Source organism: Pleurodeles waltl, chromosome 7 (assembly GCF_031143425.1).
Source record: "Pleurodeles waltl isolate 20211129_DDA chromosome 7, aPleWal1.hap1.20221129, whole genome shotgun sequence".
In the NCBI taxonomy this organism is placed as follows: Eukaryota; Metazoa; Chordata; class Amphibia; order Caudata; family Salamandridae; genus Pleurodeles; species Pleurodeles waltl.
Genome location: NC_090446.1, coordinates 309822718 through 309835364, shown reverse-complemented (window position 1 = coordinate 309835364; position 12647 = coordinate 309822718). Strand labels below are relative to the sequence as shown.

At 45.3% G+C, this 12647-nt stretch overlaps 1 protein-coding gene across 3 annotated transcripts in view; it reads right to left on the bottom strand.

Moving 5' to 3' along the window:
• The window catches only part of L3MBTL1 (L3MBTL histone methyl-lysine binding protein 1), a 420932-nt gene that overhangs the window by 383055 nt on the left and 25230 nt on the right, over positions 1 to 12647 (bottom strand). Inside the window, exon 2 of one of the 3 annotated variants that reach the window (XM_069243750.1) lies at positions 8191 to 8333. The exons of the other annotated variants lie outside the window; for them this stretch is intronic. The gene's annotated coding sequence lies outside the window, so the exon portion shown is untranslated. The remainder of the gene's footprint in view (positions 1 to 8190; positions 8334 to 12647) is intronic. 3 annotated transcript variants of the gene reach the window in all.

The following is a 12647-nucleotide window of genomic DNA, read 5'->3' as shown; positions in this document are numbered from 1 at the left end:
GTGAAAGGCCCCTGGGTGCGTTTCGGGGTGGCCCGGTAGCAGGGGTGGTCTCGTCTAGTGTTGAGTGCGTGGAGGGTGCTTGCGTCGAAGTGCAGTATGGCGTTGCGGGGTCCAGGGGTTCTGGTGCTGGGTGCGGTCCAGGCGCGGACGGGCGGAGACGGGCTTGCCTTAGGCGCGCCCGCTTCGCGGCCTTCATATGAGGGCAGAGGGAGGGAGGAGCAGCTGGGAGATGGGAGCAGGGCAGCCAGTGGGAGTGAAGTGGGCGGGGCAGCAGGGGCTCATCGGCAAGGGAAAAACCCGGGGAAAAAACGGCGGGAAAAGACTGCGGGAGAGGGACAACAGAGCACAGGGGTACAGAAAGCAAAACACAGGGGCACAGAATGAAAAAACGAAGTGGCACAGAAGCCAAGCGCAGGGGTACAGAAAAAAGGGAGCGAGTAGTCAGGCGGCAAAAGCGGCAACGGAGGTTCAACCCACAGGGGGCTGCGTGGCAGATGGGGGGAGCGACCTGCCTGATGACAGGGTCAAAGGTCGCTCTCTAACACCGCTTCGCGGCCTCCATATGAGGGCCTAGGGAGGGAGGAGCAGCTGGGAGGTGGGAGCGGGGCAGCCAATGGCCTGACGCCATCATATGCCTGCCTTGTTATAAATGTAGAACGAGCTGTCTCTATTTTTTAGATACATGTAGTAGGCCCATCAGGACTTTTCTAAGGGTAGATTCCTTTATTAGATTAATATTGAGTGTAAAATGAAAGATGTTTAGGCAGAATGTGCCTATAGTATAATTCTAAGAATAAGCCAAACATATCTATATTCACTGAAAAAACAAAGGTTACAGGGAAGTTATAGTTAGGAAACAGAATTTAAAAAAACATAGAAATTCACTTAAAAAATATAGTTAGACCCACATTTTAAACGTACGAAACCATAGAAATTCACCAGTTATAGTTAGAATTACCTCAAGTAACTATAACTCGTGCCCTAAGGTAACTATAACTCACGCCCCGTCATGCACAATAATTTTACTGCAGATGTCACAGTGACATACTCAATGATGTTATCAAAGATGTCAAGAGTGCCATAATTTTTGGGGTAATTAGCAGTGCATGGCAGCGCAAGTTATAGTTACCTTAGGGCACGAGTTCCCCAGATCCACTGCAACTCCCCCGTCAAAAAAAAAATGCTTTTTAGCCCTGGGGGGTCCCATTAGGACCCCACAACCAGAGCTATAGGGTTAGGGGGTCTATACCCTGGCCACTTTTCTTTTTTTTTTTTCATTTTTGTCTGGCACTCGGCTCAAGCCGAGTCCCAACATGGCTGACAATAGCTCCTTGTTGAAGTGTTGTCAGCCAATCGATCTCAGCACGAGATCGGTTGCGAATCCTTTGCGTCGCTATATATACAAATTTGGATTTCCTTAAATTTCTCAATAACTACTGAACAGATTTACATAAAATAACAGAAAGGGCCCTTTCTGCCAAATTTGGAGTAATTCTATACAGTACTTTTGGCGCTATCGCTGTTCAAAATCCCTATGGGAAAATGAATGGGGAAAACATGTTTTGAGAGCCCCCTCTTTCTCAACCCCCCCAAGATGGATCACTCCAAAGCTTTCCAGACAGCAGCTGATGTGTGCGTGAAAGTTTTTTGGAAACTTTTGTGATGATTTGTCAAGCGCCACCAAAGTTATTAGCATAACAAAAAAACACTTTTTCTATAGAAACTAGGTCCTAACTATAACTACCTAGTGGCGACCGCCCCTAGGCAATATACATATATATATATATCTATATATCTATATCTCAATCTATATCTCTATATATACATAAGGCTCACATTTAAACGTACAGAACCATAGATTTTCAGCTGTTATAGTTATTTCAAGCAACTATAACTCATGCCCTAATGTAACTATAACTCGTTCCCTCACATAGCACAGTTTTCTCATCAATAATTTTACTGCAAATGTTACAGTGACATTATCAATGGTGTTATAGAAGATGTCATAAGTGCTGTATTATGTGGCGTAATTAGCAGTGCAAGGCGAGGGCGCAAGTTATAGTTACCTTAGGGCCAAAACGCGTTATCCTCAGCCAATTTCCTGGTTAAAGCATAAACAGCCAATCAGATCTCAGCATCTCTTCATCATTCCTAGATATCTATATGTTGTAACCTTTAATATCTCTGAACTACTGAATGTATTTACAACAATTCATAAAAAGCACAATCTGCGTACTAAGATCTAACTTCCTGCCAAATTTGGTATAATTCCTTTCAGCGGTCCTGGCTGAAGTTGTGTCTAAAGTCCCTGTGGGAATTAATACCCCCTTTTTTTTGGCCCCCACTTGATGGATCGTTTTAAAACTTTCCATGTGCAATAAGACCATATAGGACACTTTAAAAAAAATGTAGTGAAGATTCGTCAAACAGTGCAGATATAGGCAAGTCAAAAAGCATTTCCTACAGAAACTAGGTCCTAACTATAACTACCTACTGGTGACTGCCAGTAGTGTGTGTGTGTGTATATACATATATATATATATATATATATTACCTACTCGCAGTCTCCAGTAGGTACTTACAGTTAGGACCTAGTTTCCGGACAGAACGTTTTTTGTTTTGCTAATAACTCTGGCGCGGTTTGACGAATCCCCATGAAATTTTTAAATCTGGTGTCCTGGTCACTTCAGCTGCTATCTGGAAAGTTTTGGGGTGATAGTCAAGCCGGGGACAAGAAAAAGGGGAAGTGTGACAAAACAACTTATCCACATGCAATTTACCATAGGGATTGCAGACACGAATACAGCCCAAGGTGCTCAATTGAATTAAACTAGATTTGGCAAAAAGCTAGATCCTGGTCCAAAAAAATATATTTTTTTGTAATGTGGTGTAAATCCCTTCAGTAGTTTTGAAGTTATTAAAGGAAAAAGATGTAGAGATATCCACAAACCCTCCTAATCTCATGCTGAGATCTGACTGGTTGCCAACACTTCATCCAGGAAGTGGTGGCAGTCATTTTGGGACTTGGACTCAGCCGAGTCTAGAGAAAAAAGTAAAAAAAAAAAACTTTAAAAAAACGGAAGGGGCACGGTAGGAGTACCCTGACTCCCTGGGCCTGGTGATGTGAAGCATATCCAGGGGATTGGCAAATTAGAGTGAAAATGTTGCTAAAGAAAAATAAGTCTGCCATGCTTGTTTTTTTCATTTGACCCCCCCCCTCCGGTGAGCCAGGTCCTGAGGGTGGATTTTACTTTATAATGGGAGGCACACATGGCCCCCCTTCCCAGGCTGATATCCCCCGGAGACGATTGAATCAATTAAGGGGGAGGGGTGTTGCCCGCTCCCACCTCCCAGGGCCTTTTCGGCCTAGGGACCGCCACCTCCCCAGGGCCAGGCAGATTTCTAGAAGGGGGAGTGGGGCAGTGCGCACCCTCCTCCCGGGCTGTATTCGGCCCCAGGGACCACCACCTTCTTTGAGCCTGGCCAATTACAAGAATGGGGAAGGGAGGCCGCAACTGGCCCCAAGGGCCCACATACCCCATGGCCCTCAAAAGGAGGCAGCTACGCAGCCCCCCCCGGTGCCAGTAATGACTCTGGGGACCACCACCTCCCAGGACTGGCTCCAGCTATGTCCCGGGAAGCCACCTCTGTTTGCTCTCGCTTGGCGGAAGCTATTTGAAAACTCCAGCCAAGCAAAAGCAAACAGTATGTCCATTTCCAGTGGGCTTTAGCAAGAATGTTCCTGCCAGCTGGGAGCAGACTTTTCATGGGAACTGATGACAAAGTTGTTCCCACCTGCAGGGAGCAACATTTTAAGATGATCCTTGCTGGCGGGAGCAATGCCGGCTCCCCCAGGAGGCAGAGAACCAACTGGGGTCACAGGGGCACTGGGATTCCCACGTGACCTCCAACAAACACCAGGTGGGTGCCCTGTCGTGGCCAGGACGCAGGGGATGGAGTCTCTGGAGTCAATATTGACCAGGGAGGGGGGCTGCACACCCCCGCCTCCTAACAGGGCCGGGCCACAGGAGATGGGGTCCCCAGGCTAAAATCGCCCTGGGGAATGGGACGGCATGACCTCTCCCCTTTTAAATATGAAGTGTGTGCTAGGGGTGAGCTTCAGGGCACCAACCATTTACTTGGCAGGCCCCAGGGATGGGGTTCCTAAGGCCAATAATGGGCCAGGCCAGAATGTAAAGGGGGAGGGGGGGCACTATAGACCTAGGAATGGGGCTGCGGACCCCACTTAATTTAATTGATGGGCCCCAGGGATGGAGTCCCCGGGGCCAAATATGGCCCAGGGAGGGGGTTCATGTACCCCTTCTCCTAAAAAAAGGTGGCAGGTCATGGGGGATGAAGTCCTTGGGGCTAAAATTGGACTATGGAGGGGGTCTGCATGGCCCCCACCCAGACTGACAGCCTTTGGGGGGTTTGTGGCAGGGCCTGGCTCCATGCCAGGACCAGGGGCCAACTCTCCACTGCACATGCCCAAGGAAATTTAGCAGTTATAGTTAAAATTATCTCAAGTAACTTTAACTTGTGCCCTAAGGTAACTAGGGGCCTGATTTAGAACTCGGCGGATGGGTTACTCGATCACAACGGTGATGGATATCCCATCTACCAAAATCTAAATCCCATTATGTCCTATGGGTTTGTGAATTGCAATAAATGTAAAGCATGCAAGATTGGCAAAATATGACATATACTGAGGAATACACAGAAAAGTAAGTAAAGATAACCCAAAGAATAACATGCTAAACCAAATATGTGGTGTATGCACTTTATTGTACATGTGGAAAGTAATATGTGGGAAGCACCATATGCATTCTGAAAAAACGTATATTGGAACACATCAGAGCAGTTCAACACAAAGACACAAGCTATGTTGTGGCCAAACATTATATACAACATCCAGAGAATGAATGGACAAGCATGCAATACTATGGCATGGCACATATAGACAAAAATGAAAGAGGAGGCAATCGAGAACAAACGCTTTGCAGACTGGAATCACGATTCATCATAAAACTTTGAACAATAGTGCTGCATGCTCTCAATGCTGATGAGGAGTTAAATGTTCGTCTATGACAAAGGGTAATAGATAAGGATAATATGAAAGGACCCTTGAAAGAAACGGGAGAAAAACTGACAAAACTGAGAAACATTGGGAACAATAAGTTCAAAACCACAAGATAAAACTGAGCCAGCTCGAAAGAGAAATTAAAGAGAAGGACCAAAGAGATAGGAATGAGGGTGAATAATGGTTGAAGTGGTAATTGTATAAAGCTGACTATATAACTGTTAAGGGAGAACATGGTGATATTGATAAAATACCAGGCCACTAAGTGCCAAGAAAACAATCAGTTTCATCAAGAGGACTAAGTTCATTATGTCAGACTCTCATCAGTTTTCCATAGTCCGCTGCGGCCAGATTGCCATTCTAAATCATTAACAAGTAGACAGAGTAACATATAACAGTTCTCAGGTTCAACCAGATGGTAATCATTCATCACAAGCTCACAAAAAGGTAGTATTGGACCCTTCATAATTGATAGCGTGAGTAATAAAAATAGTGAGAGGAGATATCTTTATATCACCCAGCATTTCCGCATGCTGTTCGCATCTCCATCTCACAAATCATACACTTAAATTAAAGATGGTTATTCCAGAATGGGTCAAATGATCAAATATACATTGGAATGTAATTAAATATTGCCTCTCCCTTGATATAAATTTGTGGCATTTCAACTCATACCAATCATGCCCTGCATGGGCCCATAGCTTCATAGTCTCATTACAAAGAAGAGACAGATGAACTAGTCCCCTAAATGTACCCACAATTCCTCATTGTGGTTTAGGCCATGGGTAGGCAGAACCACATTACAGGTATAGAAGCATGTGCTACAACATATGAGGGCAATTATAAATAAGGATCACACTTATCCATTGGCTAGCCATTTTGAAGCAGAACACCTGAATAAGAGCAATGGTCTGAGTGGGTTTTGCCTAGAACTAGTACCCATGGGGAAAATGGGGGCAATCAGACCCAGTTTTGGGGTGAGCCATCAAGCGCGAGCAGAGAAAAATGCAAAACCCTCATGTATTTTCCATAGATTTTTTTTACATTTAAGAAGCACTACCGCAAAAAATGGGAATTATTCCAAATTTGGCAGGAAGTTAGATCTTGGTCAAGAAAGTGTGCTTATTGTGATTTGGTATAAATCCTTTCAGTAGTTTTTTAGATATTAAGCTCCAAATATAGCTATATATCTGGACAGTTGGGTTCGAGGGACTCTTGCTAGAATCTCTTGAATCCAGTTTTACAAAATAGAGAGTTCTGATTGGCCCAGATAAATAAAATTTTCCCTAGGGCCAAATTGCTCCCCTTAGGATGCTCCTTCGGGAGCGAGCGCTCTGAGTGCCTACCAGCAACATGAAGAAAAATGTTGCTGGCAGCCATTACAGGACTTATTGTGCTGAGTTTTATTTTTTTTAAATATAAGGGGTTTAATGTAGTCAGCGGTATAACCTCCAACACGGCCGAAATAAAGGGCTCTATGGAGCCTGCAGATAACAATCTGGTATTTTTGCATCACCACCTATCAATGTGGAAGTCGCAACCAGAAAAGGGGGCGTGCTGGAGACACGGTGTGCAACCTCAAAGGAAGACTCCATATGGAGATCAGGAAATGGATCAGAGGTGACGTGGAACATCATGGATGAAGTGTTCTAAGCAGTGGAAGAGCAGCAGGATGCAGCGAAGGAGCAGAGAAAGACTGGGCAGGTGAGGAAGAAAGAAGACCAACAGGAGCAGACTACGCTGAGGAAGGAGCCAGACTGGGAAGCCTCTCTTACAGCCTGGAGACAGAAGGCTGGATGCTCCAGGGAGCCACAGCTCAAACTCAGAGTTGTGACCACAGGCAAGTCCTGTGTTGGGGATTCCTATATGGGTGGTGTGGAGGAGGGAGGAGATAGAAAAGAGGCACCCTGACATAAATAATTTTCTTTTGAGCACAAATCACGTGGGTGCTGGTTCTAGTTTAAATTTGTGAATAAAGATAGTCTTCGAGTCATAAAGGATACATGCTCCTGGGCACCCTGAATTCAAGGACAATTGGAACAAGACAGGAACTTATAATCATCTTTGGGAAGAGGCTGAGAGCAGGCCAAAAGAAACTGATTGAGTCCTATTAGCTCTACAAACCAATTGGGTTCTTTCTTTTGTTTGTCCCTATAATTGATCAAAATAAAATCCAGTTGTGCACCCATCAAACCGGGTTGTGGTCGTTGTTATTCTCTTTACAATGGGGCAGGGTGGGAATAAACTGCGCCACTAAGCCCTGTGGTTGGGGCCCAGATGGACCATCCTATGGACCATAATAAAATATATATATTTTTTAAAGTTGTGATCAGCTAGACTGCAAACCTTTCAAACAAAGAATATGCCCATCAGCATTTTCTAATTAGTATTATTTGAGGAGGGGGCATGTCCCCCACCCCCTCCAAGCCATAGTTGGGCCTGGAGACCCCACCCCAGTGTGGAGCCCTTTTTTCGGTATTTGGGGTAGTTCGCATTTAAGCCTTCATAACTTTTTGTTCACATAAGCTATCCACGCCAAATTTGCGTCCTTTTTTCCAACATCCCAGGGATTCTAAAGGTACCCAGCATTTGTGGGTTCCCCTGGAGGAGACCAAGAAATTAACCAAAATACAGCAAAAATTTCGTTTTTGTAAAAAAAATGGGAAAAAACGGCTGCCGAAGAAGGCTTGTGGTTTTTTTCCTTGAAAATGGCATCAACAAAGGGTTTGCGATGCTAAAATCACCATCTTCTCAGCATTCAGAAACAGGCAGACTTGAATCAGAAAACCACATTTTTTAACACAATTTTGGCATTTTACTGGGACATACCCTATTTCCACTATTTTTCGTGCTTTAAGTCTCCTTCCAGTTAGTGACAGAAATAGGTATGAAACCAATGCTGCATCCCGGATAGCTAAACATTTCTAAAAAGAAGACAAACTTCTGAATACAGCAAGGAGTCATTTGTGTAGATCCTACAAGGTTTTCCTACAGAAAATAACAGCTGAAATAAAAACATATTGAAATTGAGGGGAAAAAAACAGCCATTTTTCTCCATGTTTTACTCTATAACTTTTTCCTGCGATGTCAGATTTTTTAAAGTAATATACCGTTATGTCTGCTGGACTGTTCTGGTTGCGGGGATATATAGGGCTTGTAGGTTCATCAAGATCCCTAGGTACCCAGTTCCAATAAATGAGCTGCACCTTGCAATGGGTTTTCATTCTATCCCGGGTATGCAGCAATTCATTTGCTGAAATATAAAGAGTGAACAACAGGTATGAAGAAAACCTTTATATTTCCAAAATTGGCACAAAATAAGGTGTTGAGAAGCAGTGGTTACTTGCACATCTCTGAATTCTGGGGTGCCCATACTAGGATGTAAATTACAGGGCATTTCTCAAATAGACGTCTTTTTAACACACTGGCTTACGTTTGGAAGGAAAACATGTAGAGAAAGACAAGGGGCAATAACACTTGTTTTGCTATTCTGTGTTCCCCCAAGTCTCCCAATAAAAATGGTACCTCACTTGCATGAGTAGGCCTAATGCCCGCAACAGGAAACGCAACATGGACACATCACATTTTTACATTGAAAATGGACGTATTTTTTGGAAAGTGCCTAGCTGTGGATTTTGGCCTCAAGCTCAGCCGGCACCTAAAGAAACCTACCAAACCTGCGCATTTTTTAAAACTAGGCACGTAGGGTAATCCAAGATGGGGTGACTTGTGGTACTCTCACCAGGTTCTGTTACTCAAACCTCAAAATGTGGCCAAAAAACACTTTTTCCTCACATTTCAGTGACAGAAAATTCCGGAATTTGAGAGGAGCCTCAAATTTCCTTCCACCCAGCATTCCACCAAGTCTCCTGATAAAAATTGTACCTCACTTATGTGGGTAGGCCTAGTGCCCATGACAGGAAATGCCCCACAACACAACGTGGACACATCACATTTTCCCAAAGAAAACAGAGCTGTTTTATGCGACAGGAAACGCAACATGGACACGTCACATTTTTACATTGAAAACGGACGTATTTTATGCGAAGTGCCTAGCTGTGGATTTTGGCCTCTAGCTCAGCCGGCACCTAAGGAAACCTACCAAACCTGTGCATTTTTGAAAACTTGACACCTAGGGGAATTGTTTTTATCAGGACAGGTGGGGAAACACTGGATGGTAGGAATTTTGTGGATCCCAGCATATTCCTGTAGTTTGTGTGACAGAAATGCAAGAAAAAAATAGAGGTTTTGTTGAACTTTTCAGCTGTGCAGGGTATTCTGGGTAAGAAAACTTTGGGGAATCCACACAAGTCACACCTCTGTTGACTCCCCGGATATCTAGTTTCCAGAAATGTCTGGGTTTGGTATGTTTCCCTATATGGCCGCCGAGCCAATGACCAAAAACGCAGGTCCCTGCCTTACAAAACCATTTTGTTTTGTGATAGCTAATTTTGATGTCTCCACAATACGATTTGGGAGATGGAATTTGGGGCTGAACTAAACTGGGGAGCTCTCAAGAGAGGCCTCTCTCTCTGCTTGCCGCTGCATGCACCTGCTGTCTGGGTTGGGCTAACCCGCTATTGTCCACTGCACAGACTGTGCTTGCGAAGGGACAGCAGGACTGTCCTCATCACCTTCCTCATAATCACTGGAAGAGAAGTTATTGAATGGGACTCGTTCGACTGAAAAATCACTTCCAGAGTCTGCGTCATTGCCCTATCCCTCCGATGCTGTCCCAGTATCTGCTGTCTCAGTCTCTGATCCTATGTCTGAGCTGTCCTCTATAACCCGAGTTAGGGCTTGAGCAGCAGTCATCCAACGAGATGCCTTCTCTGCTACTGGCTAAACTGTCGCTCTAAAACACTAGCCTGTGTAGACAGTCACAAAATTGCTGGTGGGTGTGCATGTGATACCTGCAACAGTAGAGGTCACCTTACCTTCGCTTCTTCCCTCAATGAGCATGTTCTCTCAAGACACACTAATACATCACCTTGTCACATACCAATCGTTACAGTCTTTAGCGCCTCTAGCTCCCAGTCCAACAATCATTATTGGTTCTCCAACTCCCATTACCTCCTCCTCAGATACCCTCACTACCACCCAGCAAAAGTGCATTTCATCTCTCTATAGCTCCCCTCGCACATACATTTTATTATTATTGGCTGGCTTTACTAATCCACTCAGCTATTCACATATAATACAGTTTTGATCCTTTCAGTAGACATATAAACCTTCTGCTGTACTTTATGGCACCAAAACTGCCACTAGACACAAGTCAGATCCTTTTCTAACAGAAACATAATCACAAGTTACTTGACTTTTTTATTACTGCCTAAAAGCTAGAGTTGAAACGTGTCAGTTGAATTATGTGCATTGCTTTTAAGACTCAAGCTGTATATATATTATATATATATATATATAGAGAGAGAGAGAGAGAGAAAGAGAGAGATTTTTTATTAACAGCTGTATAGTTTCCTTGGGGGCCATAGTGGCCCCCAGGGAAACCATACATCTGTTAATAAAAAATGATTGCCCCCACAGGGGGTCGCCCTGTCCACAGGCAAATATATGCCCCCGGGTGGGGGCCGGTCCGTTTGCCGAGGAGGCCGACCCCCCCCAAAGTGAAATCCCTGGTGTCTAGTGGGGGTTTCCTGGACCCCAATTGCAGCTGTGCTGCAATCGACGGCCAGGAAACCTGTTCAGGAAGACCTCGTTTGAAAGGGGAGAATCTCCCCTTTTCAAACAAGTTCAGGAAGGCCGTTTGAGGCTTTTTTCCCCACTGGCCGCTTCCTGCTGCTGCGGAGAAAACAGAAAGTGGCGTCAGCGGGCCTGCGCGGGGGGGGACACGGAAAATCTTACGTGTCTCCCAGGGTATTTTTTAACTCCCTCCCTGGTGTCGGCCACTGGTCATGACCCGCCCCACGGAGGTAGTGTGGGCATCGGCCAGTGGCCGACGCGCGCACTAAAGCAGTTAATATAACAAGGGAATGCAACATACGTCCACCTACAACCAACATCAGGTGGGATAAAACACATATTAAACAATGGGAGGGCAATGTGGGGAAAGGAAAGGGTGGAGGCCTGGGGAGCAGGGGAGGGAACAATAAACAGCCTCCCTAATTCTCATTACTATAGTCCTGATACCCTGGGGATGAAAGGGGGCTGTAGAGTGCACCTCCACCTTAAATCAGGGATTAGTATGGCATGTTCGAGTGAGACCCAAGATGTGCAAGTATGTAGGGCATGTAAGTTCTCTAAACTCATCAGACAGAAAACGCATGCAGTCTCCCCAGGTTTTCTCAAATGGTGGCAGTGCATGTGTTATTCTAGCTGTTGACTGCTCCCTACCCAGGATATCCCATAATTTGTGACGTCAGTTCAGGTGTGCTGGTGTTTGATCTGAGCCCCAGTGTGCCTCTATAACTTGTTTTGCCGCTCCAAATGCCAGTGTTATCGCCCGCCCCTTCGGCGACTGTAAGGGGCATGTGTGTGGGTTTTGGGAGTCCCAAGAAAATGTAGCTAGGGAATTGGGGTAGGTCTGTATTTCAGATTTTATTAATGTCTAACAACACCTCATCCCAAAAGGTCCGGATCTTGGGGCAATGCCACAACACATGCACAAGCGTGCCCGGTTGTCCGTGGTGGCTCCAGCATTGCCCATCACTGTCCTTTTTCCACTTGGCTACCCTGGCTGGTGTGGTACCAGTACTGGACTGTTTTAACCATCATTTCTTTCCCTATAATGCTAATTGATGAAGTATATGCTCTGCGTCAGATGTCCTTCCATTCCTTTTTCGGTGAATGGTAGCTCACATTCAAGTTCCCAGAGTTTCAGACTCGGGGACTTGCAGGGTTCTGTGGGAGCATGCCCAGTTGTCCGCAGTGTTTACAGCATTGGCCATCCTTGTCCTTTTGCACTTGGCTACCCTGGCCGGTGTGGTACCAGTAGTGTACTGTTTTAACCATCATTTCTTTACCCATAGAGCTAATTGCCAAAGTATATGCTCTGGGTCGGATGTCGTTCCATTCCTTGTCTGTGAATGGGAGTTCGCATTCAAGTTACCAGCGTTTCAGTGCCGGGGACTTGCAGGGTTCTGTGGGAGCACTAAGGAATTTATAGATATCTGAGAGTATACGCTTGTCAGCTGAGCGGGTAATCAACCACTTTTCAAAACAGGCCAGAGGGCGGCCCATATGAGGGTGGATATGTGGTTGTAGTAGCCAATGCCTCATTGCCATGCATTGCCAAGGAACATTAGAGGGAGGCCGTAATGGGTTTGAAGTTGCGGAAAATCATTAATGCCCTCCATGTCAAAGACATCTCCCAGCCTCCTACATCCCAATTACTGCCAAGTGATAAAGGAGGTACCTTGTGCTGCTGAGGGAAACTCAGGATTTCATATGAAGGGAGTAAGGGGCGAAACGTGAGAAGATAGTTTATGACTGGTCTAGACTACGTCCCAGACCCCCATGGTGGCTCGCAGGTCAGGTGAGAGGTAGACGCCAGGTGGCCGATGAGGCTTAGGTAACCAGGGTATTTTCCAAATGTGGATGCCTGGCACTGCCT